This window comes from Sus scrofa, chromosome 6, assembly GCF_054392235.1.
Source record: "Sus scrofa isolate SSC_HxYL_T2T_F1_AM1 chromosome 6, Sscrofa_HxYL_maternal_Yorkshire_Landrace_v2.0, whole genome shotgun sequence".
NCBI lineage: Eukaryota > Metazoa > Chordata > Mammalia > Artiodactyla > Suidae > Sus > Sus scrofa.
Genome location: NC_139388.1, coordinates 116788743 through 116814143, shown reverse-complemented (window position 1 = coordinate 116814143; position 25401 = coordinate 116788743). Strand labels below are relative to the sequence as shown.

General features: G+C 40.4%; 2 long non-coding RNA genes across 10 annotated transcripts in view; one reads left to right on the top strand and one right to left on the bottom strand.

Annotated features, from left to right (window-relative positions):
* LOC146402783 (uncharacterized) overlaps nucleotides 1-21386 on the bottom strand; it is a 72077-nt gene extending 50691 nt beyond the window's left edge. For both annotated transcript variants that reach the window (XR_014805143.1, XR_014805142.1), the window contains exon 1: nucleotides 21222-21386. This is a non-coding gene — a long non-coding RNA (uncharacterized LOC146402783). The remainder of the gene's footprint in view (nucleotides 1-21221) is intronic.
* Nucleotides 21387-21588: 202 nt separating this feature from the next.
* LOC146402782 (uncharacterized) overlaps nucleotides 21589-25401 on the top strand; it is a 95108-nt gene continuing 91295 nt past the window's right edge. For all 8 annotated transcript variants that reach the window (XR_014807794.1, XR_014807798.1, XR_014807795.1 and 5 more), the window contains exons 1-2: nucleotides 21589-21696; nucleotides 23365-23417. This is a non-coding gene — a long non-coding RNA (uncharacterized LOC146402782). The remainder of the gene's footprint in view (nucleotides 21697-23364; nucleotides 23418-25401) is intronic.

Below are 25401 nucleotides of genomic sequence, written 5' to 3'. Positions count from 1 at the left end.
GGGAACCTCCATATGCCCCTGGTGTGGCCCTAAAAAGACAAAAACAAATAAATAAAAACCCCAATGTGATCTAGATGTCAGTGGTAGTAATGATATCTACAATGTTTTGTTTAAAAATATTATAAATTATATTTTTCTAATGCTTTCCAATATATTATGTTGTTCAACCTCTGTAAAAACACTGTTAAATGATTAGATGAAATACCTAAGCCTTTAAATTAGATGCAGAAACTAAGGGAGGCTATGTGGTGGTGGTCACAGAGATAGAATCCAAGTATTTTGATTCCACAGCTTCATCCTGGCTTTTCCTATTATTGAACTGCTATCTCTTATCATTAATAAAAATTTGATGCAAGCATGCTCTTTTGTAGAAAAACATCTTTGAAAAAAAATTTCAAAAAATCTTTGTGTCTTCTTTTATACAGTACAAACAGAAGAGAAGCTCATTAAAAAAAAAAAAAAAACCATTATCTTGAAAAAAAGCTAAATTCTCCTCTGTACATATGCTTAAATGATATATGACCTTGTTCTTTCCAGAGAAATAGACTCAGAAGGAGAAGATAGAATGACAGCATTTTTTTCCCCCAATGTGAAGTCTAAGTGTCTCGGAAAAAGTTTCTAATAATAATAATCTTTTAGAGATAAGATTGGTTTCCATCAGTCAAATAGAGTGGAGAATATAAATGACAGAGTTAATCAAGGGCATCTGCTTTGGAGTGTTTCTCGAAGGGCCTTGCATGGATCCTGCAGGCTGGCTGGTGATGATTATGCTGTGAAGTAAGCACTGGTCTCTTTGCCTGCAAACTATTGCAAAGAATAAACAGGTGGTCCTCCTTTCATACCCATTGGAGACAATACCCATTGGAGACAATACACGTCTGCATTTGAGGCTGGCCATTACCAGAGCCCCTGGCCTTATATAATGCTGCAGAATTTTCTACAATCTCTATCTATAATTAGATTTACATTTTAAAGCTAAAAGATCTTTTGATTTTAAAATTTACAAAGGGTCAAAACCTGGTGAGTCATTTGTGGATTTTTTTTTTTTTCCCGTAATAATTCAAGGAATTTTCCAACTAAAACAAATGCCAGGATGAATTTTTTGGCCTTCTGTAACACCTTTCATGTAAAGGTCTTCATGTGCATTGCAGACACAAGCTCATTAGCTTCCTGACAGCCTTGGGAAATAGGTAAGTGCTCTCAGATGTGGAAACTGAGGTTTGAGGAGATTAACATGTAGTGAATGCTGGGCCATCTTGGATTCAAATCAGAAGCCCAGCATCTTTCCTTGGAACAGAGATTTTTATTTTTATCGGACTTCATAGTTACATGTTTTAGATTGCTCAGTATAGTTTGAAGTGACTCAAATATGGAAACATTCATTATATCCTTTGGGAGATGCTTTTGATCTTGTGGAGGGCTTTTTCTGTCTAACTGGTTATATATATTTTGATTCAGTAACTCTCATTCCATCTATTTTTCCCCCTATGGGAAGGAACTGGGTTTTCTTTTCAGTCTCTCTCTTTCATTTAGCTTAATAATTTTGGAGACATATTCAGTTGTTTCAGTGTATACTGTGGAACACCTACTATATGCTCATTTCTATGGTAATCTGTATATACCAAGATGAGTAAGACAGTCTTTTCTGCATTGAAAAGAGGCATGAGGTAAAATCTGTAAATGGGGTAGGAATTAAGGGATTGGGAGGTAAATAACCATGGCTCAAAGTAGGCTATAGAAGTACATTTTCCAGGAGAACAGGACTGGAAGTGTGAATTTCTCTCTATCTTTGCACAGGGGATGGGGGAGGCTACTTCACTGCTCTGGACCTTGCAAATGCCGTTTAGAGTAACAACAATAAAATGGCTCTAAGGCTGTCCCAGAATGGAGTGTAGGCATGGACCCAAGACTCCTAACAACCTGAGTTCTAGCCTTTCACTGCTGGTTAAAAGAAGGAAAAAACAGAAAAAAACCTTAGGAAGAAGGCAGATGAACATCTGTATGGCTCAGTCTTGGCTGCTGATATGCTGTTTGTCTAAGTCTACAAGATGTGTGCACAGCAGAGTTAGTGGAGCCAAGAATTTGTTTATTCATTAAATATTCATTGATGGACCAACTCTGTTTCATGAAGCTTATATTTTCCTGAACGGGTATAGGAAATACATAATAAAGAGGCAATATAAATTCAGATGGTGATAACTGCTGCTACGAACTGATTATTAGTGTCCCCTCAAAATTCATATGCTCTAATATAATGCGATGTGATGGTATTAGGAGGTAGGCGATTTAGGAGGTCCTTAGGTCACAAGGGAGGAGCCCTCATGAATGGGATCAGTGCTCTTAAAAGAGACCTTAGAGAGCCCCCTTTTCTATCATGTGACTTTGTCTTTTTTTTTTTTTTGTCTTTTTCCAGGTCCGCACCCGTGGCAAACGGAGGGGTCTAATTGCAGCTGTTGCTGCTGGCCTACACCACAGCCAGGTCCAAGCTGCATCTGTGACCTACACCACAGCTCACAGCAACACTGGATGCTTAACCCACTAAGAGAGGCCAGGGATCGAACCTGCAAACCTCATGGTTCCTAGTCAGATTCGCTTCCACTGCACCATGATGGGAAATCCCCCTGTGACATTGTAGTGAGAAAAAGGGCTGTCAGTGAGGAAGCAAGTCTCATTGGACACAGAATCTGCTGGTGCCACAATCCTGCACTTCCCAGACTCCAGAAGTGTAAGAAATATACGTTTGTGGTTTATAAGCTACCCAATGTCTGATATTTTGTTTTAGCAGCCTGAACTGAGACAACTGCTATAAAGGAAATAAAATACAATGATGTGATAGTAATTTAGGTTGGGGGGTGGTGTTTGTTTTCCATAGGACAGGAAGTGATTTTTTAGTTCAGACCTAAATAGTAAGGAACTAGCTATACAAGGTCCCAGGGAAGCAATAATCCAGCAAAGATAACAGTCCCCAGAGAGGCCTTAAAATGGGAGCAAACTTAGTATGTTTAAGGAATAGGAAGAATCTGCACTACATCTGGGGTGGAGTGAGGGAAGAAATAGTATGATACAGTGGGGCTGAGACAATACAGGGGCTGTGGTAAAATACTTGGATAATATTCCTAGGCTGGTGGAAAGCGACTGAAGTGTTTTGAGCAAGGGGATGACATGAGTTTTAAGTAACCTGATCTAAAAAAGAAAAGATCTTTCCAAAAATGGCTATACTACCTAAGGCAATATACAAATTCAATGCAATCCCTATCAAATTACCAAGGACATTTTTCACAGAACTTGAACAAAATATTTGAACGTTTGTTTGGAAGCACAGAAGACCCAGAATAGCCAAAGACATCCTGAAAAAGAAAAATAGAGCTGGAGGAATCAGGCTCCTGAACTTTAGACTATATTACAAAGCAACAATCATATAAACTGTATCGTACTGGCAGAAAGACAGAAATATAGATCAGTGGAACAGGATAGAAAGCCCAGAATCAAACCCACGCACCTACAGCCAACTCATCTATGACAAAGGAGGCAAGAATATACAATGGAGAAAAGACAGCTTGTTCAATAAGTGGTGCTGGGAAAACTGGACAGCCACATGGAAAAGAATGAAAGTAGAACACTCCCTAACACCATACACAAAAATAAACTCGAAATGGATGAAAGACCTAGATATAAGACCAGACACTATCAAACTCTTAGAGGAAAACATAGGTCAAACACTCTCTGACATAAATGACAGCAACATCTTCTCAGATCTACCTCTTAGAGTATTGACAGTAAAAACAAAAATAAACAAATGGGACCTAATCAAACTTAAAAGTTTCTGCACAGCAAAGGAAACCCGAAACAACACGAAAAGACAACCCACAGAATGGGAGAAAATCTTTGCAAGTGAATCAACTGACAAGGGATTCACCTCCAAAATTTATAAACACCTTCTGCAGCTCCATTCCAAAAAAACAAACAACCCCATCAAAAAATGGGCAGAAGATCTAAACAGACAATTCTCCAAAGAAGACATACAGACGGCCAAGAAACACATGAAAAGATGTTCAACATCACTCATTCTTAGAGAAATGCAAATCAAAACCACTCTGAGGTACCACCTTACACCAGCCAGAATGGCCATCATCAAAAAGTCTACAAACAAGAAGTGCTAGAGAGGGTGTGGAGAAAAAGGAACCCTAGTACACTGTTGGTGGGATTGTAAATTGGTGCCACCACTGTGGAAAGCAGTATGGAGATGCCTCCGAAAGCTAAGCATAGAACTACCATTTGATCCAGCAATCCCCCCACTTCTGGGCATCTACCCAGAGAAAACCACAACTCGCAAAGACACATGTACTCCGATGTTTACTACAGCACTATTTGCAATAGCCAAGACATGGAAACAACCTAAATGTCCATCAACAGAGGAGTGGAACAAGAAGATGTGGTACATATACACAATGGAATATTACCTGTGTGTGGTTATAGGAGAGGAAGCTTGCCTTTTCTGCTCTAGGACTTGGTTAGCAGATCAAAAGCATAGGAAGGTATTACTGTGGGAGCTTCTTCAGAGAAGGACTGCTGCTCTGACGAAGTTTTCCTTGATCTGAGATCTGACAGATAAATAGGGGGTAGGTGACTGTCATAGTTAAAGTCCCCAAAGATATGTCCAAGTGTGTGGAGTATATCTGGAAGGTGGAAGGCATTCATTTCATGATGGAGGCCTATGTATAGTTTCATTAGATTCTCCCAAGAACTTTATAAAAGCAGTATTAAAATTCCCATTTACAGATGAGTATATTGGAAGTCTTTTTTTTTTTTTTAAATCATATACTGTCTCCCCAGTATGCCTTGCTACTGCGTTTCTTGAATTCCAGGTTGTTATACTCACTGCCTAGTTATACCCACCGATGAAAACTTGCTTGAACAACTTTGCTATGGGCACAACATGTACTCAGTATCTCCAGGGCAGGGAGAATGAAGTAAAAACTTCCAGATTTGCCCAGAATGGGTAAATTAGAAATAAGTCTACAGTGCTCCTGGCAGAAGGCTCAGCAAATCCCAGGGTAATTAGCACACCCAGCCAATTCCTTTCCATGAGCCAGAAATAAAGAATGTCATTGTAGATTTTGGGTTGGGGGGGTGGGTCTCTCATGGTTCTTTGTCCCCACCCTCCATCCTGGTTAATGTCTAATGGGGCCATTTCTGTCCTAAATTGCCAGCGGCAGACAAGTCAGAGCGGGAAATAGAGTTAAACAGTCAATGCCATAGTTCTCGGGTTTTCAAAAGTTTTACCTCCAAATGAATTGATGTCATTGTTCCTTTTTCTAGTGGAAGGAGAGAATGAGTTGCTTTTTCCATGCCCTTCCTGCCCTTCTTGAGGGTTTTTTTTTTTTTTCCCCTTTTTCTGTCCTAGCACCAATTCAGGCATGTAGATATAATACAGTTTTGTTGATAGAACATTCAGACAGAGAGGGAGTTCCCGTTGTGGCTCGGAGGTTAACGAATCTGACTAGGAACCATGAGGTTGTGGGTTCAATCCCTGGTCTTGCTCAGTGGGTTAAGAATCTGGCATTGCTGTGGCTGTAGCGTAGGCTGGTGGCTATAGCTCCAATTAGACCCCTGGCCTGGGAACCTCCATTTGCCGTGGGTGCAGCCCTAGAAAAGACAAAACAAAACAAAACAAAAAACATTTAGACAGAGAAACAAGGATGCTGAATTCCTTTCCTGGTTCCTGCTCTGACCACTGAAATAGGAGGGGAGATAATCTGTCTCCTTTTGCTGATTAGGAAATTGAGGTAAGGAGAGAGAGATTTAGTGATGGAATGAGTGACAACATTGGCAGTGATTTGTTCATGGACTTGGGCAAATCATTTCCTCTTTGAGGGCCTTAATTTTTCAGATGTGGATTAGAAAATTAAAAAAAAAAAACTGAGCAACTTCATCACAGAGGTGGGATGGAGAATAAGTTTGAGCAATGGCAACAGTAATTAATGTTTCCATTAACACCACTGCCATTATCCTGCCAGTCTTCTTTTACAATTTGCCTTTAAGAAAGAAACAACAGCTCTTAATGGAAAGATATATCTTTGGAGGCAGACAGCTCTGGGTTGGCATCTCAACCCTGCACCTTTCACCTTATCCACTGGATGAGATGAATTTCTCAGCCCCCCATCCCCACCCTTTTCTGGAGATGATAAAAGCTATCCCAAAAGGCTTGTTGGGGAAATGTGAAAATTAACAGGCATATCCCTGACAATAACTACATAGGTACATTTGACCTAAATCAGATTAGCTAATTATGTATACTTCCTCTAGGTCCTCTGAATCTGGTTTATATTTAGTTTGAGCAAAGAATCTCTTATTTATATGACTTACACAGATATGACTCTGGGGATTGTTTATACTGTTCTAGAAGGAGATTTCAGAGCTGAGACACAAGTTGTTTCTTTATCCTTGGGCATAGGCTAGAGGCCCAGAATTGTCCTGTGTGTACTCAGAAGCAAATGGGTGACTACATGCGGGGCTAACTCCTCGTACATGAAGTCAAGAGAGAAAGCCTTTCCATATATGGGGCCATTTTTAAAGTATCCAGTGTGTGTGCTAGATTCAGGCTCACATTTACTATTTAACACATTCTCCTGGCCATGTAAGTAGAGTCATATCCTGCTGGGGGATTAAATCCCAATCTATTTTTATAAGGCTGTGCTGTGGCCAGTGGAGTAGAACAGCCAGACAGGAATCATGCTTAAATGTCATATGTTGCTTCTAAGAATCCTAAAAAGTAGCATTACTTGAATCATTCCTATTTAGTTACTTGGCATTGACACTTTCCTTTTGAGGATGCTTAGAGCTTTTCTTCTGCTCTGGCCTTTTAAACTATCTAATCAGCTTTTCCCCAGGCTCAAGCCAGTTAGCACTGATTTGAAACTAGAAGTATCTAAGGCACTGCTCATTGGTACCAGCCACCAACCAAGCAACTACTTTCAGGCTTTCTAAACTAATGATTTACATAAGTGATGTGGTGAAGCACTGGAGGAATAATTTATTTTAGTTACAATTATCAGTCATACTGGTTGGTTGAGGATCAACCCAAATAGAAGCCAAATAACTTTCCAATTTGGAGCTAGATATGTCATCCTATATACAAAGTAATAGGCTCTTGTGGTCTTATAAATTCAAACTAAATTACACTAGCATTAGAAGAATCACGTCACCCTGGCTCACTCCGCCCTCCAGAGCATGGACACAGAAAAAGAGAAACCACCAGAAGCTGAGCTGATCATGTCTTTGAGGAAAAAGACACATCCAAGTGTTTCTGTGCCGGGGGAATTAGGAACCCTGCAGTTATAGCAGTTTGACTACAGTCTCATTGGATCTTATAAATAAAACAAGTGCAGACCAAGTCAGTGCCTGGACAGCAGATGCAGAATCTCCTGGGGAGATGCAGTAAGTAGTGCTAGGAATCCAACCAGCACTTCTCCCTTTGCACTGATAATAAATCAGTACCTAGTAGGAGACAAGAGGTTGCCTTTTAATGCATTCTTCTCTTTCCCCAGCTTCTTTGTATATGGTCCACAAAAATGACTTCTGCCTTCACCTATCTTTGGAGAGGAGTTGCTTATTCCTCCCCCAAATAAAATTCACCTATTTTTTCATCACCTATCACAGAAATAAATTAGACACATTCTCTTTATGGTGGTGGCTACAAAGATGTGAAATGTATTATGACTTCTTTTTTAGTTTCTCCGAGGAGATGATAGAGTTTAAAAGCGAATGGATTAATCTGCAAAAATATAGGTAATAAAATTCTTTTGATTGTAAGATTTTAGAAATATATATGAAAGTGCAAGTATTGGCTCCAGTAGTCCATCTTGCTTTTGCACATTGAAAGTTCATGGTGTAGGTACGTAAGTCCCCATTCACCTGCCCCTTGTTCTAATCATGAATGTACTACTCTAGTTGGAATTCTGAAAGTTCCTGATATTTTAATTCTTATTTTTCATAGAAAAAATAGTTAACCGCATCCTCTATACCTTTACTTGTGAAGATTATTTGAACAGGGTTTCAGTGTATCACTGCATATTTAATGTCATGTCTTCCTAGCTATGCCTCGTATAACCAGTTTCTAATTTCAGCCTCTGCTTAGTTAAAACACTTTGTCGAACTACCCTATCACATATTTTTTTTTTTCTCACACACATCATTTCATCCTCACTCCTGAAAAATCTGTTAGTGGCAATTCCAATACTGGCAATGGAAAAGTGAAAAAAAAAAACTTTAAAAAGGGAAAACTGAATCTGAATGTCATCACTGCAAAAATGAAACATTGATGTAACATGCTCAGTGAAAGGGCATGTTACATCCCAGAAATGTGTGGGTTGTTTAGCAAAGAATCATTACACAAAGGTTAAGTGATGTGTCAGTCATTAAAACAAAAGGATTCATTAAAATATTTATTGCAAGAGATATTCCTCCAATACTCTGAAGCCTAGTTTGTGTATAATTAATGAACTGAGAGAAAGATTCTGGAGCAGAGAAACATAAAGTGTGAAGAACTACTGCCAGTTGAGGTTCAATAAAAATGAAGAGAACATAATCTTTGGAATGACAATGTTCTTCACTTGGAAAATGTAATTTCATTTTTAGACTTTTTTTGAAACTTATCTACTATATAAAGTACTGGGTGTGGTTATATCATGAAATAGCTTTAGTTGATGTCAGATATGTTAATAGCATATTTGCACTGGAAGGACATCAGAGATGTAACAAACCAGGTCAAGAATGGCCTCTCGGAGGCCATCACCTCTAAGCTGAGACCTGAATGTTGAGAAGGTAAAAGGGGTAAATTTCCCAGCAGAGTAAGCATCGACTGTCACAAAGACCAGTGGGGATCCTGGAGTGTTGGAGGGATTGAAAGAGGTCTACAGCTGAGTCTAAAAAAATGAGAAGGAAATTGGGGAGATGTGAGCTAAAGTGGAGACAGGGGCCATCTGGGTGTAATCTGGTAGAGAAAAATGGATGCAGTTAGGTCTAGGTCTTATTTTACTTAATTCTGAAATATATAATTTGGGCCAGCAATACTTTTATAGAAATAGAATTTTTATGTCCAATTAAGCACTCAATTTCAATATTTTAACCTCCTGTTTTAAGAACCACTGCTATCTTCTCACTGATTTATTGATTCACTTACATAGCATTACATGTGAGCTGAGTCAAAAATAAGTAAAACCGTCACTGCTTTCAAGATAAATGATGCCAGAGTGTAGTGGCGTGGGCTGGAGGGTAGGAGGTGGAGGATGGACTGTGGACCAGTAGACTAAGGAGGTGAGATTTGGGAAAAGGATATGCAATATTACATCACCAATATCATGAAAACTTCTCATGGCAAAAACAAGCAAATGTGCAGATTCCTGTCCTCCCTCTCTCTTACCAGCAGAAGGCTTGGGCTTTTGCAACTATTTATTTGGGGGCATTTCCCGGTTCCTCTGGGTATTAGGGGACATGAGAACAGGAAGTGGCCCATGAAAGGGACTCCCTATTAATAGGTTGCTTTACACAGTTCCAGGGGGACCACTCACACTATATGCCAAGTACATGGAACTGCCTTTGACATCATTCTTAGAGAATGGGAAGTATCAGAAGTTTGCAGGACTGACTTCCATGCTCCTCCCTTTTTTAAGGACACTCTTCAATAGTCATTGGGCACCATACCTGGGCCAAGTTCATTGGTGAAGAGTGTGTTTACAGAGTCCCGTTTTGTTAATTAGGAAGAATAGTCTTAACACTGATTTCTTATGTTCTGGAATTCCCGCTCAGTTCTCTGAGTTTGGTTTCTTCCCACTCAAATTTACTCATTTTGAGGAAACAGAGCTCTTCTGTTTAGCTGGGGACAGAGACACACACACGCTCCCTGAATTCTCTTTTCTCACATCAAGACTTGCCTAGTTTACTCTGCAGAATAACATGCTTTCCTGGTTGACTGAGACTTTCTTTAGTTGGTACACTTCTCCCTTCCCTAACAAACAAAATCTTCTACCCACTGGTGGGCTTTCTTCCAGTCTTTCTCTCCTGGATCACAAATGAATATTTACAACCACATTTTTAAACATAAATTATATATAATATTCATAAATGGCCCTCTTTAACAGCCAAGCGAAGTGTGCTATTCAACAGAAGAATATTTATAATACTTCCCCTGTTGGTGCTGGCACCCGCAAACAGAGCTTGACCTTACTTTAGGAAATTGCCTACCAATTTTATGAACTTCATTATACTATTTTCAACTTTTGTAGTTTTAATTATTTGTCTTGAGATTTTGCAGAATTTGTGCATTTTATTAAAATCTATCCATATAAATAGGGACTGGTTGGAATAAAGTTAGACGTCTGAGAATGATGTATAGGAGAAGATTCTTTGGGGTGGGGGTTATGGTTAGGTCGTAGCACTACTGGGACAGTCCAGGTTGGATGCCTCAGGGACTAGAACTGAGGTGTAAACTTTAACTATGGAGAGAAGATACAATGGAAAAAATATATAGGTTAGGTAAAACTGGAAATGAACCAGTTATGTTGATGTTTGGAATGAATCCAAGTGAATCAAAAGATAAACTACTATAAACAAGAACATGGTACCTGGACGAAAGAATTCAAGGATAGGAGGGAAAGCGACACGTTCAGATTTTCTGGGTTCACCTTGAGCTGTTAGTAGGAAACAAAGCTTTGAGGGCTGCCTGGGAGCCCATGCCCATCCAAGCATCATTCTCTCTTCCTTTCTTCCCCCTGCTCTTCTTTCCTATCTCCTTCTTCACAACTTCCTTTTCTGGAGAGCCCTCAAAAAGGGGTGAGGCTGTGCCTGCTCTGGCTTTTATTTCAGTTGGAGAAAAGTGCCTTTACCAGGGCCAGCTGCCAGCTGCATCAGTTTGGGTTTGCCTGCACACAATTCAATATTTGGGATTAGAGCTCAAGAGAGAAGTCAGAACTAATAGATACTTGGAAGTCAGATAATTGAGTAAATACAGTTTCCCAGAAGACAGAGAATGGAGAGGGAGGCTAAATAGAGAACTCTAGGGGTCAGAAGCAGGGAGCCAGACCAAAGGTGAGGTCAGGGAAGAAGCGGTTATAAGGAATAAAACAAATGGGATGAACAATGCCAGGGAGGAAAGATTTAGGGGAAGAGAGGCTGATCAGCAGTGTGATGTTGCAGAAAGAAAGGATCCTAGAAGAGGTAAGTTAATTTGGTAACAAGAGGAAAAGTGGTGTCGATTAATGGATGAAAGGTGGGATTTTGGCAGGGCAGCTGAACGCAAACTGTAGGGTGGAAAGAGGGGCCAGGTGTTGGCTATAGTGAGTGAAGAAGAAATAACGACGGAAACTGGCTTGGGGAATAAATAAGGAAAGTGTTAAGTTTTAGACACATAATCTTACAGAGCATTTTATGGCTAGGTGGAAATATCCAAGAGAAAAGAAGAGTTTTAATATGCAAGGGAGAGTGGGAAGTGTTGTAAGATACACATACACACACACACCCCATCTTCCAATAGCCCATATAATGTCTAGACAAAAGTGCCTCCCCAGAGGATGTAGGATGTGACCTCTCACTAGAGTAAATGGCTTGGTGAATACAAAAATGAGGGCTTCATTTCAGCCCCTACATGCAAACTGCAACCCACACAGAGATACAAAGCACAACTCTCCCTAAACCACCTGCTGCATGTAGGCTTAGAAAAAACTCCCCATGCCCACTCCACATGCTTTGTCCTCTCTGCTCAGTCCCTTTCCTCACTCTGCTCAGGATGCATTTCTTATTTATAGCCAGAAAATCAGTTAGTCAATGTCTGAGGCTGTACTCCCTCTGAATACTCCCTCCCCAGAGTCCACAGAAGCATCCATGCAGGAAAGTCCCTACTGAAATGAGTGGCGCCCAGTAATCCCAGGATGAAGTTCACTTATCCTTGGTTGATGCACCCAGTCATCTTTCCCACTGCCGCTGCTCTCTGGGACTGAAGCATAATTTTGTGGTGTTGTTATGTTTTAAAAACTTAACACATTTTTTTTTTTTCAATTTGAGTAGGTAGGTAGCTTATAGTTAGAAACACAGTTTCAACACTGTATGCCAGAAACAGGGATAACTGATTTTTTTCGTTTGTGCTTGGAAACGAAAGGGGGAAAAACAAAAAGTAAAGTTAGTTGTGGATATTATTTCCTTTCCTTGGGAGGACACAGCCATTGCATGTTAATTTTTTTTAAATGTCTTTGCTTTCTTACTTGGAGATATATTTTTAGTAATTTCTGCAGAGATTTTTTGAGAGGAAATTTTCCATGGTAATGCATCTGGGGGACAGTGATCTGGATAAACATCCACCAGGGAATTTAGCAAAGATTCTGCCAACAAAGGTGGCAGGAGGGAGCCCTGGAGCTCCCTGGCTCTAAATAGGAAGGCCACTTTCCGGGCCCCTCTACTGTCTCTGTGTCATCATTTGTAAGAATAAAAAAAGAGGCTTCAAAACCATGAGCTATACTGCTTGCCTTACATGCCTCCCCTCTAGACTTACGCCAGCATTTACCCTGAGAGCATGTTTATCCCGTTATGTCTCCCATCCCTGTTTACATCAGTCACCACGGAAGCTGAGGACCCCATATCATCCCTCATTCCCCCAATTCTAATCCCTTCTGCCCCCACTCCCTGCACAACCTATCCTTTTCACCATCAATTACCATACTGTATTTGTTTGTCTTTTTCCCACATGAGAGTGTAAGCCAGAACTTTGGTCTGTTTTGCTCATGGACATATCTGTGTTTTGGAACTGTGCTGGGCACATTGTAAGCACTCCATAAATATTGAGTTCCTGAATGAAAATAAAGCAAAAAACAAACAAAGAAAAAAAAAACAAAAAAAAAATGAAGAAAAGAGCATTTGAATTTGACCTAGACTTGTATGAGCTGTATGAAAGACTAAATATGAACTCAAGGATTGTGAGCCTGAGTCAGTGGTTGGTAACAGGAGGGGCTGCAGATAATAGGCAAAGGAGTTTCCATTGTGGCTCAGCAGATTATCAACCTGATCAGTATATATGAGGATCTAGGTTCGATCCTTGGCCTCACTCAGTGGGTTAAGTAAGCCAGCGTTGCCCTGCAGCATAGGTTGCAGATGCGGCTTGGATCCCCTTGTTGCCACGGCTGTGGATAGGCTGGCAGCTACATCTCTGATTTGACCCCTAGCCTGGGAACTTCCATATGCCACAGGAGAGGCCTCAAAAAGAAAAAGATAATAGGCAAAAACACTAGGTCTCTTTTCGTAGAAATTAATTTCACATGAGTGGCCATCTTATTGCTTTGCTACAGGTAGAATATTGTTTAAAACAATAAAAAATATCTTCAAAGTTCTTGACTAGCAGCTGCTATCTACATGATTTCTTTTTAGGCTTTTTTAGGGCCAGACTTGTGGCACATGGAAGCCCCAAGCCAGGGGTCAAATCAGAGCTGTAGCCAATGCCACAGCCACAGCAATGCAGGATCTGAACCGCACCTGTTACCTGCACTACAGCTAACAGCCAGATCCTTAACCCATTGAATGAGGCCAGGGATTGAACCCACGTCCTCATGGATACCAGTCAGGTTGAGTCACGACGGGAACTCCTATATGATGGTTTTTCCGGCATGAAGGTAGAATGTATCAGCATTTGTTTAGGTCAACATTTGCCTTCATGGAAGTTGAACTAATTTAAACAAAATGCAGAAACAGTAGAAGCTCCCAGCATATGGCTGGGGCTCGTCAAATGTCTTTAGGGAGAGCAGAGGTACTCAGGCCTGGGCAAATGTGAAGTAGGCACACTCTCTTCTCTACTTCAACTCTGTGTGGCTGTTCTCATTCTACTTCTGTCCATTAGTTTGTCCTGCTGTGTTCTCCCCATCCTGAAAGGGCTGTTCACAGACAACCCACCTTCTCCCTCCACTCTTTTCCCTCTGAAATATAATTACATGACTTTTAGACTCTGTTCCTGCAGAACCCTGCTTTCTCTGTAGAAGTAAGTGACATGGACTTCATTGGACAAAAGAATCCTATTGCTTGATAGATCATAGTTTCCAAGAACTTAACAATCCCTACAACAAGTTAAAATGATCAGGTATTTTAAAGGCCTCTAAGAAATGATGCTGGGGTCAGAAATTTCAGGCAGTGTGGCAAGACACTGATGTAGGTATTTGAGAGTGACTAAATTCTGGTTTAAGAATCAAAAACCTCACTGAAAAATCCCAAAGGGCTGTGTAGATCCAGAGACCATTTTTTTTTTTTTAAGAAGGGGTGAAATAATCTTTTCATCTATGGTAAAAGATGTGAGCAGGACAGTGAGGCATACTTATGTGCAGTGTAACACAGTATGATTTTCATGCATTCTATCTGAATATGAGAAATTACTGGTTTTAATGTCAGATCTGCTCATCGTCCGACACATCAGGAAGAAACTGAGCATGTGTTGGATGTCTTAAGATGAATGTTTTGTGATTTTTCTGTTGCTGAAAGAATCAATGCGTGGAAGACACCCCGAGATAGATAGTCACCTGGGAATGTCAGTTTGGATCTAATTTTCCATAGTTTTTGTGATGTGGGGATGGTAGAGTGAATATCAATATTCAGGGAAATTCTGTGGATTCATGATCTGCCCCTGAAGCACGAAGGAACCTCGGCACACAAATTACACACAAGAACATCTAGGTTATACTCCTCTCTGCAGCAGATGAATAAAAAAGTGGAAATATATTTTATTTCACATTACTGCACAGTAAATCAGTAAACACTTCATTTATTTATTTTCATTTTCAGCTGACCCGAGGCATATGGAGTGCCCAGGCCAGGGATCAGATTTGACCTATAACTGCAGCAGCATCAGATATTTAGCCCACTGTGCTGGGCCGGGGATTGACCCTGCGACCCAGTGCTGAAGAGATACTGCCAGTCCCATTGCACCACAATAGGAATTCCTAGGCTTTCTTTTTGTTTTGTTTTGTTTTGTTTTTAAATCCAAATTGGTTTTACTAATGTATCATAATGTTTCTGAATGCCTAACATATTTTAAATACAAAGGGTATTTCAGATGTCAAGATTTCCTAGGTCACAGTTAGGGTTCACAAATGGAAAATACAAGGGGGAAGCCTACAGGGAGAGTGGAGATAGGATAGAGAAAAAAAATGAGAGAATAAATCATTCCGAGTAACTTTTAAGTGTTAGGTACATTCTCATATATTCTTTGAATCTCCAAAACAGGACTATATGAAGGAGGTGTGGTCAGAACCCAGGATTTTGATTAGAACCCAGGCTTCCTACCTGATTATCAGAGGCAATGTCAACCTTTAAGCTGCCCATCTCCCTGCCTTTGCTCTGCCTCTTTCCCAAGCAGCCCATCACATGATGCTTTAGGAGAACAGAGCTGGACTCCAGGGAACTTAGAATTTCCTCTGCTCAAAAACAAGTATTTATTGAGAAAAGTGATGATTGCTTTAAAAATCATCTCTATCTTCCAATTGTTTTAAAAACATTTTCAACAGTTTTTATCCAGAAACTCTTATGAGAGCTATAAAAGTTGACTTACATGTCCTAAGTTCCCTAAACTCTTATTATTTTCACTAAAAACCTGCCCTGCTGGAGGAGAGGTGGCGAGTTACATCCAGAAGCCCCTATTTATATTTCTTCTACTTAATTTAAAAAATTACAGTTCAAAAAAACAATGGAACTTTGAGTGAAATAGGAATTCTGTAGTACAAAATTCATTTTTTTTTTTTTTTTGTCTTTTCTAGGGCTGCACCTGGGGCACATGGAGGTTCCCAGGCTAGGAGACTAATTGGAGCTGTAGTTTCCAGCCTACACCACAGCCACAGCAACACCAGATCCGAGCTGCGTCTGTGACCTACACCATAGCTCACAGCCACAGTGGATCCTTAACCCACTGAGCGAGGCCAGGGATTGAAGCTGCAACCTCATGGGTCCTAGTCAGATCCATTAACCACATTCCACGACGGAAACCCCCAAAATTCATTATTTTGTAATTACAAGTAGGGAATGAAGGTGTTAACAGACATTTACTATGGTTTTAGTTCATATTTCTAGTTTTTGTCTAAATTGGCAGTCAAGAAACATTCAAGAGGAAAACTGCCACTTTGTTGAATGATCCCCTCTTATACCTGATGACACTGCACCAGAGAACAAACGATACCTACATCCTTATTAAATTTAACCAATTATTTGTTACTTGAATTGAGGGTATCTGTTTTCAACTTTGAGTCTAGATCAGTGATTCCTGGGTCGCTGCATGCAAATCTAAGTTATTTTTCTAAAACATCTTCCCAGGTGATTCTGATGTGAAGTCAAGTTGAGAAGAAGACTAGCAAGTCGAGCTACGGAATGAGGTGTTGAGGGCTAAAGTAAAACCCGATGAAGGTGGCTAAAGAAAGGAGACCAGACTGTACGAAACTGGAACCCCTTCCAGGAGGGGTCATTGCTAAACAGGCACAGAGGAATTGCTAGGGAGAAGAGCATGAATAGCTGGGGGAATGAGGACATCCTGGATATTTAAAAGGAGGTGAGAAGGCTAATCTTACTGACTTCTAGGAGTAGAAGAAAATATTAGAGAAAAGGGAGAGTGCATTTCACTCTGTCTGACACATAGTAGGTGCTCAATAAATACCTGGTGATTGAATAAACAGGTGGACCAACCTATGGAGGGACTTAAGAGCCAAATAAAATAATGTACACTTCTTACTGTATATTTCCAGGAACTAGCATACATTAGAAACTCCACAAATATCTGTTCAAATGTTGATTTGCTAATCTTCCTTGCACATAGTATGCACTGATTAAATGGTTGATATTATTCAAATTATGAGTATCATTAGTTGAATACCTTTATCTTTCAGATGGAAAAATTCAATGATTGGTTTCTATTATAAGACAGTTTCTATTTTAGTCTGATGGAATAGTATGAAGACACCATTTCATTTAAAGACATTCTATAATGTTCCAAGAGGAAATTTTATAGAAAGAGCATTACATTGCTAGCTAGAGAATTAGAGCACATATGATAAAATCAATTAGGAAACATAAAAACAATGAAGCATTTCAGTATTCAATTAAGGTTACCTTCTATGGACCAGACACTCTTTGAACCAAACCAGAAATTTCTGCTCTTATAGGGCTTACATTCTAATTGGAAGAGCAGAAAATAAAAACAAACATATAGTCCTTTAGAATCCCGTAAATGGTAAGGAGAAAAAAAAGGGCATGAAAAGGCAGCAGGAAGTATTGGGGGAGTCATGAGAAATTCCGGTTTCAAGAACAGTGGGCAAGAAAGATCTTGCTGAAAAGTGGAACATTTGGGTTAAGACCTGAAAGAATACCTCCCACTCCCCGTCCCTTAGCAAGAATATATTGTACAACAGGGTGAATATAGCCAATACTTTGTAGTAACTGTAAATTGAAAGTAACCTTTCAAAGTTGTACAAAAAATTAAAAAGTAAATAGTCCAACTGCTACAAAACAATATAACCCTGAAAGAGTGATGTAGCAAGTCCTGAGGATGTGGCTATGGGGGGAGCACATTTCAGGCAGTGGAAACTGCACATGTGAAGGCCCTAAGGCAACAGTGTGCCTATCATTTTCTAGGAGCAGCAAAGAGGTCAGTATATGTGCAACGGATGAGGAAAAAAAGGGGCAGGAGATACTCTCAGAGAAGTTAACTTAAGACTCTGTACATTATGGGAAAGACTTTGGCTTTTCCCTTGAATGATATGGGAAGCCGCCAGGGGGGTTGAAACAGTATTATGGTCCTGAGTTGGAATGCTCCTGGCAGCCACATACCTCTCCATGAAGCTGTCCACGATTTTATTAACTAGAATTTATTGATCCATCCTGGGTTCTCACTGTATATACTTCTGTTGGAGTACCAATCTTTCCTTTATTTTTGATAAAAATAGGTACAATTTTCCTTCTCCCTGCAGTGGGTTACAAATATCTTGAGTACCTTGTCCCTATCTATATGTTCAGCGACATCAGATGTAGTGTACATTTTCCAAATATTTGTTGTCCTTATAACTTTTCAACTTTCACACAAGTGCAGAACTAGTGATATGGACCATGATTCACTGACAGGACTGAATAAAACTTGTGCAACATTTGAAAGTTTTTACCTTGTATGACTTATTTTTGAGCAACAAATTGATGTGCCATTCCATTGGTGCCCCCAAACAACCATGTCACAATCTAGTTTTCACTTACAATTATTGGAAACAAATTTGCAATTCCTTTAGAATTCCTTCTGAGAACAATAGCACTTGAATTAGTCTTATGGGTGTGATGTGAGGGTATTGAAAGGCCCCATTTGGAGCTCCCTCCTGCCTCCCCTGGTTAAGGAATCTGGCATTGTCACTGCTGTGGTTCTGGTTACAGCTGTGGTGCTGGTTTGATCCCTTGACAGGGGACTTCTGCATATTGCAGGTGAGGCAGAAAAAAAAAAAAAAAAAAAAAAGCCCCACTTTTCCTAAAATATTTCCGCTGTAAAGACTGCCTCCTCACTACCCCTACCAGATACCAGATCCTTCATCTTTCAGTTTCCCTCTCAGGAGCAATTTTATTCTTATTCCTTATTCCGCAAAGGAAAGAATGTTGCTCTTAGCAAGTTTCTATAGAACACAGGCAGATATTAAGTAGCTGGAATCTGAGCACAGCCTAGTGAAGGCCATGCTAAAAATTTTGCTGTACTTGCACTTTTCTTAATGAGCTGAAAGCAGAACCAGAGTTTTATCTGTCTATCCATCCATCTATCCCTCCATCCAACTATCATCCATCTATGAATAAGAAGGCCTCTAACTTTTCCAGCTACTAATAACATAGCAAGCACCTGTCTTCTGCATGAATATCTACTGGATAAAATTATTCCATCAGTTTTGATAATAGGGAATCACAGGACTCTGCCCAGGGACTGGCTCTTCTGATTTGAAAGTAAATGTCTTAACCTCCCTCACTCTGGCATTTATTTTCCATAAACAGTGCTGGCTTTGCCCCTGCATTCTTGTAGCAGCAGGAGACCATTATCCTGTGAGAATGTTCTCTCTCCTTTCACATTATCTTTTAATTATTGCCCTCTTTTCAATAGACAATGCCTTTAGGAATTTTCATGTAATTTCCCCCCTCCATTCCTCCTCTGACTTGTACTGCCACAGGAGAGGATTTGGGTATTAACCCCAGAAAGTCCAGAATAATGAATCTCGTAGACAGTTGGCTCAGTATCCAAGGAATCCTTTGAGAGGGGGCTGAGAGGCTGTGAGCAACGTGCAAGGCAAAGGCTTGGGAACTAAAAAATTTGCATTGAAGCCTTCAAGGGAAAGAGGAAAGAACAATGGAAATCTCAAGGCTGACGGAGAAGGGGGACAGAAGATTTAGTTTTTCCCACATGCCAGTCTCTCAAGACCATCCCTCTCATTTATTTATTTGGAAGAAAAGGTTTCATCCCTCCCACTAACAAAAATAGCCTTCGCTATGTAAATCCCATCTCTGCTGTTTCGTTGAGCCTGTAGCCAGCCAGATGAAAACAATGACTGCAAAAAATGGAGAACTCCCTTGATGCATCTTAATGGCTGTTTGTTAACTTCAAAGTGACCATTTAAATGCTAACCCTATGAAGCAAGTAATCCAAAACATAAGCACCCAGTTTGAATCATTAGCATTTAATTATCTACCTTTTTTTTTCGGTTGTTAATTTATAATGAAGGGTAGAGTCATCATATATGTGTATATACACACGTTTTTAAAAACACTCTAGGACAGCTTTATGTTTAGACATAAATGCTTCTCTTATTATTTATGAATCCACGAGGCCCTCTGTTAAGGTTACCATTTTCTACAGAGGCACATACAAAACCTATTAAGAGATTTCAAACCTTACCCCCCCACACACACCTCACTCCTCGTGCTCAAGGGATCCATGTAATTCTGTTCAATTTGTCATCAATATATATTGACTGCAATTGCGATGTCATGTAACAGAACATTGAGCTCTGAAACTGCAAATGTTTCTGGCAGTGAAAGAGTGGGCTGAAGTTTTTCCATTTCTTTGAAAATACAGGAAAAAAAGAGAAATTCCTGGTGCTTTTTCAACATAATATATAAAGGTCACCGACAATAGCCCACCTATAGATGCTGATGTGTGACATTTAAACTGAATACAAGGAAAGCATGATAAGCATTAAAAAGAACTAGCTGCTTTCAAGATAATGCTGTTTACCAAATCATTTCTCTTCTGGGAAAAAATTAAACGTACCATTCCATTTTATGTCTCAGCTATTGCTCAAGAAATATACATATACAGTGTCTTTGAGAATGTGAATAAAGAATAGAATGTCTATTACTGATATTTAATTCACTGATTCATAAATAAGTTTTAAAATGTGGCCTGGGCTGTCCAAACTGGCACCTGGGGAAATATTATTTGGGACGTATTTTCAATTGTTTAGGTGAAACAAAATGAGGTGTTTATGTTGAACAGTTGAAAAAAAACAGTCATTTAGAAACTTGTTCTATTTTTGCCCAATATAGGATACAACGCGACTGGATTGATTTCTCTCTGCAACATCTAATTGTTTAACAGAATTTTTGAAATTAACCCCTGTTTTAGCATTATGTTGTGAGAGGTTAATAGAGTAGGTTAAGCAGAAATTCCCCAATTGAACCCTTGCCCCATTAAGGCTCCCAAGGAACTGCTGAGATCAGGTAGATGCCTAGAATCTGTGGGATGAGTGAAAGGAAAAGGAAGAGGAACAGAAGGATCTAGATTCCTGGGTTCACTAGTCTGAATGAGAATCTACTTTTGCAGTTCTGTTAGGGAACCATGGACTGAAACCGCCTGCCCTGGTCAACGGTGAAAATAACCACTTGCACAAGTTGTCTGACAAGAGGAGGTCCCGAAACTAATAAGCTGCCGCCAAACCCAACCAAAAAAATCTGGGAGGGTCTGAAGGAGGGCGGAAGACCCTAGCCTGTAACCCATCCTGACAAACCTCCCAGAACCCCTCGCATTGGAATCCGTTCCACTGAAAAATGCACTGGCCACTGGAAGGGCACTGAGTCAGACCAAATATGGGTAGGAGCAGGACGACTGATGGGAGCTAACCCAGAAAGCTAACCCCACCTTGATAAACTTGAAAATTGCGGCCGGCTGGGAGGCAGAGCAACCCTCCCATTTCCCTTACCTGCAGCTTTCCCTCCCGCGCTCCTTTCTGATGAGGTCTTTGGCTTTGTCTGCACAGGCGTCTCCTCGGGCAGTTCACCTCCGGGTGTTAGAAGGGGTCCCAGGGCAACAGTTCGAAAGTGAAATCAGGCGAAGACCCTTTGCCCCTAAAGCAGAAATTCTCAATGTTTGCTGCCCATTGCAACACCTTTTAAATATCACTCTCGCCACCCGGCATCTGAGGCCAATTTAATCAGCATCAAGCGGGCGAGGACCCGGGCTCACTTAGCGCCTCGGGTTCGCCAAGTGTTTCCACTGAGTGGCTGGGCTCGGGAATCAAGAATCGCGAGATCCGTGGGCTTCATAAGGGGAGGGGCCGGTAAGCGCGAGCGTTTGTTGCCCTTGAGTCTCTAGAAGGCTCCAGAGCAGGGACAAAGGGTAGACCCACCTGCTGACTCTGGGAGGAAGGAAGTGCCATTTTCACCTCTTCCAGGCAGGTAGGTCCTGAGCACACAGACGTGGGGAGAGTGGGGTCATGGGGTTGCCTGTTTCACCCACTAGGGAGGGGAAGAGTGTTTCCATGAGTAGTTGTGCACACAAAGGTATGGAAGCCAGGCCTTAGGGTCTCACACCATTCATTTCACTCTTAATGGAAGTGGCCAGGCCTGCTGAGAATGGTTTCCACACAAGTAACACCGGCTGCTTTTGAATTACAGAACTGAAAGCCACTCACACTTCTCCATTTCTAGTGTAGCATCGCGACCTAAACGGATTCATTAAAATCCATTTGCATTTTTGCCTATGGGTCTCAGCTAGTTTAGGCCACAACTTAATGACTTGAAAGGAGTTCCACGAGGAAGTATTATTTCTCTAGGAGTTTTTAGGAGACCCAGGCAGTATTTCAAACACACACCCCTATCAATTTGATGGGGGGGGGGGAAAGAGGAGAAAACTAGCACTGGTCTAGAGTTGTTTTCACTTAACCCTCACATACAACACTGTAAGACTTATATGTAACCCACCTTACATATAAGATCTTTGAGCTTAGAAATTAAATTGGGTGACTTTAAAATTGGTTAGACACGGAGTTCCTGTCGTGGCTCAGTGGTAACGAACCGAACGAGCATCCATGAGGATGCAGTTGGAGGCCTGGTCTTGCTCAGGGGGTTAAGCATCTGGCGTGGCAGTGGCTGTGGTGTAGGCCTGTAGCTACAGCTCGGCTTGGACCCCTAGCCTGGGAACATCCATATGCTACAGGTGCAGCCCTAAAAAGACAATAAAATAAAGTAAAATTTGTAAATATTAAAACAGTTGACTTATAGATTAACTGGAAGGAGGTCATTGATAGTAAGCCATTGGTTTCCTCTCTTGCTTTCAGTATTATTATTATTATTACTGCTTTTTAGGGCAGCACCGTGGCATATGGAAGTTCCCAGGCTAGGGGTCGAATTGGAGCCACAGCCATGCGGGATCTGCAGCGCGTTTGCCACCTACACCACAGCTCATGCCAACGCTGGATCCTTTAACCACTGAGCGAGGCCAAGGATCGAACCCACATCCTAATGGATTCGTTTCTGCTTTGCCACAATGGGAACTCCCGTTTTTTTGTTTTTGAGGGTTTTTTTTTGTTTGTTTTTGCTTGTTTTGCTTACAGTATTACTCAATCCAAAGCTATGAGTCATATTTAACATCTTGGAAAATATATTTGGGTTAGCTGGAATGATGGTCCATGACCAGGAGACTGAAACTTAACCATGATTAAATATACTCCGCTACATGTACATTAAAGAAAATCACTTTAGGGATAGGGAGAAACCCGAAGATAGCAATTCTTATTAAAAAATTTTTAATATTGCTTGAGTTCCTTATTCACCATGGGTTATCAAAGAAAATAATGGTATTTTACACTATTTTGAAATGTAATACATTTTAAAATTGGTTAATACACTCAAAACACTTTGCATGGTAATTAGCCAGTGTAAATGGCTAAATTATTATCAACTGTGGTTATTGAGTCTGATCTTAACTAGAGGAAGTCCTTCGATTGATTGAGACTCATGTCTCATTTTCGTATGCTAAACGTTTACTACATACTTTACATGGATAATCTCTTATCCTAACTGTAACCTGGTGATAAGGGGAATAATATAATTCCCATTTTACAGATGAGAAAACAGCTGCAGACATGTTAAGAAACTTGTACCAGGTCATTTGGCTGGTAAGTTGTGGAGCCGAGTTTCAAACCTGGGCAGACTTGGGGGTTGATTGGTTCCTAAGGTTCTGAAACTTGGGTCATTTTGAACATTCAGATTCCATAATTATGTGCTTTGACCAAATACATGACTTCTATCTCATAGCTGTACCTATTTACTTATACTGCTACTCATTAGCATGATAAAAAACATGTTAATATTCTAATTTAGTGAGTGGGCCCTAGTGGACTAGAAGACTTGGCTTCCAAACATTCGTAAATGTAAGATGTATCCAGTAGTATTTTCTGCATTTCAGAATGAAGAAAAGCTTTGCTTTTTTTTCCTTGTTAGGAAATATTATACACACACTCGCATACCCCTGACCTTTTTATGATTACTTCTCCTGTTGGATATATTGTCAATTTGTTGTTGTCATATCTATGAGGGTTTCAGAAAGATGGTTTTTAATTAATTTCAACTTCTTAATGAAATATGACTCTGAGGAACCCTGAGTCCTTTTGCCTAATATTCCCTCCCTTCCTCATATCCCTATTTGCCATTGACTCCTAGGTCCCAGGCAATGTTCTAGACATGGGCTTTTACCAGGTTGAACAAAAGGCAACCCTCCCTGCCCTTGGAGAGCTCAAATTCTGTTTCTGCCTTCTCCCACTCTTAGGCTTTTGCTCCTCTCAAACCACAGTTGGGGGTGAAAATCTTTGTTCTTGTCTGCAGTTTCTTTTGTGAGACTGTGTAACATAATCTCACCTATTCTTTTACTTACAGACATCTTGGTCTCTCCTAGTTTCAAACTGTCTCTTTAAGTTAAATTTGGTCTCATTTGGAAGTATTCTATCTTGGGAGGATGTAAACCCAGTCAGGTTTGGATTTTTCCCTTCATCCTTCTGCTGGGATACTTCTAGCTTCCCAAATAGCTACAACCAGGTATCTAATCTACTTCAGGAGGAACTGAAACTCAGATACCAGGTGTGAGAAGAGTGAATTACCAGGGGCAAGAAATTCTAGATTGAAGCAGATTGTAGAATTGAGCCAAATGGAATTCAAATCCTCATCACATTGTATACTTGAATTGAACTTTGTCATTTTGTTGCCAAAACCTTCCTAGTAGTGTCTTTTCTGTATTATGTGGTCGTATAAAATTCCGTGTTAATTTTAGGGGAAAAACACCGTGAAATGCCACTCTGGGACGTCATGCTCAGAATTGTTACAGAGGAATGGCATTCCACAAGCTCCTCAACAGACATGAGTCACTGGAATAGCAAAATGTCTTATACTGATAAAATTTAAATTTCTAAATCTAATAACATAAGGCTAGTAGGAACTTTAATGTTTTAACTGTATAATAAAATGAATATATTTGTAATTCTCTTTTGAGGCCTTATGCAAACCTTCTGTGTGCCCTAAGTGTGATTTGAGAGTAGCCCTTTTTGCAGCTGGTACCACTGATCCTGTGCAGGAGCAGCAGGTTGAATTATTAGTGTAGTGGGGGAAAAGGAGCATATAATATGAAATGGATAACTGTGGTGGCATTTTTTTTTTTTTTAAGTTTTTTCCCCCATGCCATCCTTGAGCTTTAAGACGTGGCTGTGGCATGATGTGGACAAAGGCTGCTCAGCTCTGCTGGGGACCCTCTGAAAGACACTAGTATGGGTTGTTCCATTAAGGGATGAGGAAGCAGGCCGACACCTCTTGTTTCCTCTTGGTTGAATGTGGCTCCGGGAGCGTGAACTCTGGGCTGCCCCACTCGCTCCTTAACCTCCAGGGATGTGGGAAACTCTCAGCATGTATGAGAGCTCTTAAAGATGACCCCTGAGGAGTATGAGTGAGCACTGGGCAAGGGCACCAATTAGGCAATTAAGTCAAATCAATTCAGGAGTGAATACTGATTAGTAACTAATGCACAGGTGGGTACTATGCTCATTTGCCAGGACTGCTATAACAAAATACTACAGCTTGGGTCAGCTTAAACTAGAGAAACTTCTTTTGTGTTTT